General features: G+C 38.5%; 1 non-coding gene across 1 annotated transcript; it reads right to left on the bottom strand.

Annotated features, from left to right (window-relative positions):
* Nucleotides 1-2,002: 2,002 nt before the first annotated feature.
* On the bottom strand, nucleotides 2,003-2,109 carry LOC127077135 (small nucleolar RNA R71). The gene has a single exon (XR_007787110.1). It is a non-coding gene; the product is annotated as a small nucleolar RNA R71 (small nucleolar RNA).
* Nucleotides 2,110-5,668: the final 3,559 nt, after the last annotated feature.

The raw sequence follows: 5,668 nt of genomic DNA, 5'->3' as shown, positions 1-5,668 counted from the left end.
TCAACTCCCACGTTCTCCACTACATCCACTAAGGCGCCTCACTTTGGCCTTGTGGCGGGCGCCATGGCCTTGTGGCGGGCGCCACAAGAGGAAAACAGTTTCCCTCCATTTTCAAGTTGAAGGGAATCCAAGCCATTTCCATCTTTTTTACTTGCTTATAAATAGAAACTCGAATTCACTTTTACAATCATCCAAACTTAGAGCATAGGCAAACTCAGAGAAACTTTGTTTCACTTAGGCATATATTCAGTTTTATAAAGTGGTAATCACTTCGCATTGGAGTGTTACCACAATCGTGTAATCGAGTCTGTGATAGAGTCTATAACCGAGTTTGGAGCACTTTGGAAGGAATTTAATCCTGCCTCCATTTTCATTTTCGATTTGCAATTTATTCAACCCTCCAATTGGAGCAGGTTTTTATTACTTGTCTTTATCTTATTTATTTTCCCGCACTCGCTTTACTTTATTTATTTTCTCGCACTCACTTTACTTTATTTATTTCCTCGCACTCGCTTTAAATTATTTATTTCCCGCACTCGCTTTACTTTTATTTATTTCTCGCACTCACTTTACTTTATTTATTTCTCGCACTCGCTTTACTTTATTTATTTCTCGCACTCGCACTACTTTTATTTATTTTAATGCACTTTTACTTTACCATGTCTAGCTAAATTTATAAGGTTAGAATATAAGGATCATAATTGAACCAGTAATCCGTATAATTGTTTGTAGAAACACTTAAGGGTTATTTTAACTTTCAAATTAAGTTTTCCCGCACTTCAATTCCGTTGGGTAAGATCGAAAGCCGTCCAACGTCTATTTAAACTTAATTGTTTTTAACTATTTCAAAAACAGCGAAAGCGCTTTGTTTAGTTCATTAGGAGATTTTAACATTAAGAAGAAAAGAGATTTTAAAACTATTTTCGGACGCGTTTATAAGTTTAGAGTCTGGTTCGTGAGAACCTCTTTTGGTTAAGAAATCCAGGTTATAATACTTTTCAACTTATTCAAGATACTATATTTCTTAAAAATAGGTTTACTACTCTAACGCAATGCACGCCTTTTTATAAGTGACAATAAGAGGGTTTGATTAGGGAGTACAACTCGGTTCTGAATACGCGAAAGCGACAGTTCCTGTTAAATTAGTTCTTTTCAAAGTAGGAAACACTGCCCATAAGTAGCTCTACTAGCAAGTACTTGGATTATCAATCGATTACGTGAATTACATTCGACCCTGTCTTTATTAATTAAATTTATTTCAACACTTTACTTTTCATTGCACACTCTAAAAAACACCTATTTTGATTGCCTTTGATAAACACCATAACAATAGATAACGATAGATTGACACTTGGTCTCTGTGGATTCGACAATCTTTTATATTACTCTGACGCGTTCGTATACTTGCGAAACACCGCATCAAGTTTTTGGCGTCGTTGTCGGGGACCAATTTCGTCAAATTTCATTTTCCTGTTGTTATATCGTTTAGACTTTGGCTATTTCCCGCCGGTCAATGCGAAGAACTCGCAGCACCGGAAGTTTAAGCTTAGTATACCCTCTGGCGGAACCTGAACGTTACGTTCGCGCACGTTTATTCTTTCATAGAATTAAGAGAGCTATGGCCGAAGATCAAAACCAAAGACCTCTTAAAGATTTCGCTCAACCATCTAATGAAGAACCTAGTTCTAGTATAGTAAACCCAACCATATCAACTAATAATTTTGAACTTAAACCATCCCTGTTGCAACTAGTGCAACAGAGACAATTCGCAGGTCTCGCTACTGAGAACCCAAACCAACATTTAAAAATATTTCTTCAATTAGCAGACACTTTTAAAACCAATGGAGCTTCTCCTGAGGCAATACGTTTAAGATTATTCCCTTTTTCCCTCAAAGATAAAGCCCTATCATGGTTAGATTCCCTTCCACCCAATTCCATTACGACTTGGGATAACCTTAGAAGAGTTTTTCTTGCTAGATATTTTCCCCCGAGTAAGACCGCCGTTCTTCGAAACCATATAACTAGATTTACCCAAAACCAAGGAGAATCGCTGTTCGAAGCTTGGGAGAGATATAAAGAGTTGTTACGAGCATGCCCACTTCATGGTTTAGAAAATTGGTTAATCATTCAAACCTTCAATAATGGACTTCATTACAACACAAAGATGACCATCGACGCTGCCGCAGGCGGTGCGCTGATGAACAAACCTTATCCTGAAGCTAGTGCCCTCATCGAAGATATGGCTCAAAACCATCAATCATGGGGAGTCGAACGAGCGACAGTTGAGAAGAAGGAAGCCCAAGGAGGAGTGCATGAACTAAGCTCTATAGACATGATGCAAGCTAAAATGGACGCATTAGCCCTTAAGGTCGAGCATATGTGCATAAACCCGAATACTGTAGCCGCAGTTTCGTCGGATTGTGAGATATGTGGAACCAAAGGACACCAATCTGCAGAATGCAGTCTATTAAACGAAACCCACTCTGAGTAAGTGAACTACACCCAAGGGAACCCATACTCGAATACCTATAACCCTGGATGGAGGAATCACCCGAACTTCTCCTATAAAAACAATAACCCTATTCAAAATAATGCACCTCCGAGACCTAGTTATCAAGCCCCTAGATCTAATCAACCTATGCAACCTGTACCACCAAATCCGAGCCTTGTGAAAATTATGGAAAATTTTATCACCGCTCAAACCCAACAAAACAAGGAGTTCATGAACCAAAACATTCATGTTAACAAATTGATTTCTCAGTTAGGAACCAAGGTTGACCAAATAGTTACTCATACCAAGATGCTTGAAACCCAGATCTCTCAGATAGCTTTAAACCAAGCCCCTCAGACTACACCTGTAGGACAATTCCCTGGACAACCTCATAAAAATCCGAGAGGACAAGCCAATGCCATTACCCTACGAAGTGGGAACGCTTATGATGAGCCACCAAACCCTAGATTGAGTGAACCCGAAACTTCTAAGGAATGTACCAAACCCACGGACGAAGTAAAGGAACCATAGGAATCTGAAAACCAGGAAGGTCGAGAGAAAGGAGAAGAACCTAAAGATAAAACTTATGTACCACCCCCGCCATATAAACCACCTATACCATATCCCCAAAGACTCAAACAAACCCAGATCAATAAACAGTATAAAAAATTTATTAAAGTTATAGAAAAACTTCATGTAGAAATCCCTTTCACAGAAGCCATCACCCAAATACCTTCTTATGCAAAGTTTCTCAAAGACATCCTTACCAACAAACGTAGACTTGACAATCCGAAGCCTTTGGAATGTAATGCTATTTCCAAGGACAAATTAGCAAAGAAAGATAAAGATCCTGGAAATTTCTCCATTCCTTGCCTTTTGGGTAATCATGTCATCAAAAAAGCTTTTCTAGACTTAGGAGCTAGTGTGAGCCTAATGCCTTTAGCGGTTTGTGAGAGGTTAAACTTAGGAGAATTACAACCCACTAAGATGTCACTTCAGTTAGCCGATAGATCTGTTAAATATCCGATAGGCATTTTAGAAGATGTTCCTGTTAGGATAAGTCAGTTATTTATCCCTACTGATTTTGTTGTCATGGACATCAAAGAGGTTAATGATATACCAATCCTTCTAGGTAGACCATTCTTATCGACTGCAGGAGCCATAATAGATGTCAAGAAAGGAAAGTTGACATTTGAGGTAGGTGACGAGAAAATAGAATTTATACTTTCGAAATTTCTTATGGCACCTGTGATGGGAGACTCGTGTTATGCCTTAGATATCATTGATGAATGTGTTAGAGAATTAGAACAAAAAGAAATTATAAAAACAATTAAGTTACCATCAACTCTCATAAGAGAAGATGATGACTTTAAGAAACCCTACATCGATGATAACCTTTACGAATGTTTATCCCTTACCCCAGATCCTATGCCATGCCCTAAGAAACCAACCTTAGAACTTAAGGAACTGCCTAAGAACCTGAGATATGAGTTCCTCGATGAAAAGATGAACCGTCCAGTTATAGTTAGTGCTACCTTGAGGCAAAAGGAAACGAACCAACTTTTAGACGTTTTACGAAGATATCCCTCAGCCTTAGGATATAATATCTCTGACCTGAAAGGTATAAGCCCATCCGTATGCATGCATCGGATTTCGCTCGAAGAAGATTCAAAACCCTCTAGGGAACATAAGAGAAGAATAAACCCTATAATGAGTGATGTTGTTAAAAAGGAAGTTCTTAAATTACTTGAGGCAGGTATAATCTACCAGATCTCGGATAGTAAGTGGGTGAGCCCTGTGCATGTAGTACCTAAAAAGGGAGGCATCACAGTCGGGCAAAATGATAAAAGGAGAACATGTATCAAAACGTTTAGAAGGAGGATGGCGGATGTGTATAGATTATAGAAAATTAAATAAAGCAACTAGGAAGGACCATTTCCCTTTACCATTTATAGACCAGATGTTGGAGCGTCTAGCCAGACACTCTTACTTCTGCTATCTGGATGGATACTTTGGATTCTTCCAAATACCTATCCATCCCAAAGATCAAGAAAAAACTACCTTTACATGCCCTTATGGAACTTTTGCCTACAGACGAATGTCGTTCGACCTCTGTAATGCCCCAGCTACTTTCCAACGCTGCATGATGTCAATCTTTGCAGATACCTAGATGGTATCATGGAAGTGTTTATGGATGATTTCTCGGTTTGCGGATTTGATTTCCACAATTGTCTTGCTAACCTTGAGAAAATCCTGGAGAGATGCGTGGAGGTGAACCTCGTGCTAAACTGGGAAAAATGTCATTTCATGGTAACCGAAGGAATAGTTTTAGGACATATAGTTTCCGAAAAAGGTATAGAGGTAGATACAGCTAAAATAGAAGTTATCGAAAACCTAAAACCCCCAAAAACCATCAGAGAAGTCCGAAGCTTTCTAGGACACGCTGGATTCTACCGGCGTTTTATTAAGGACTTCTACAAAATAACCAAACCGTTAACCAGACTTTTAATGAAAGATGTTGAATTCATTTTCGACGAAAAATGTAATGACGCATTTAATCTTTTAAAGCAAGCATTAGTATCTGCACCCATTATGAAACCACCTGATTGGTCAGAACCTTTTGAGATAATGTGCGATGCTAGTGATTATGCAGTTTGAGCCGTTCTAGGACAAAGGAAAGATAAAAAATTACATGCCATTTATTATGCCAGTAGAACCCTAGATGCTGCCCAACTTAACTACGCAACAACTGAAAAAGAATTACTCGCTGTAGTTTTCGCTATAGACAAATTTAGATCTTATCTAGTAGGAGCAAAAATTATTGTTTACACCGATCATGCTGCCATTCGTTACCTATTAAGTAAAAAAGATGCCAAGCCCAGATTACTCCGATGGATTCTATTACTACAAGAGTTTGATTTAGATATAAGAGATAAAAAAGGCACTGAAAATATAGTATCCGACCACCTTTCTAGGCTAGAACATCTAAAACCTGAACTAGTACCCATAAATGATGATTTCGCCTATGATAGACTGATCGCTAGAGTAGAAGCCATTGAAGATAATAACCTAGATCATTATGAGCATTCCCAAAATTCCTTAGCAATAAGTAACGTACCCTGGTATGCAGATTTCGTTAATTACCTAGTTGCTGATATAGTACCCCTTAATCTTGAC

Source organism: Lathyrus oleraceus, chromosome 4 (genome assembly GCF_024323335.1).
Source record: "Lathyrus oleraceus cultivar Zhongwan6 chromosome 4, CAAS_Psat_ZW6_1.0, whole genome shotgun sequence".
Taxonomy (NCBI): Eukaryota; Viridiplantae; Streptophyta; class Magnoliopsida; order Fabales; family Fabaceae; genus Lathyrus; species Lathyrus oleraceus.
The sequence above is the reverse complement of the archived record's forward strand: the minus strand, read 5'-3'. Positions and strand labels throughout refer to the sequence as shown.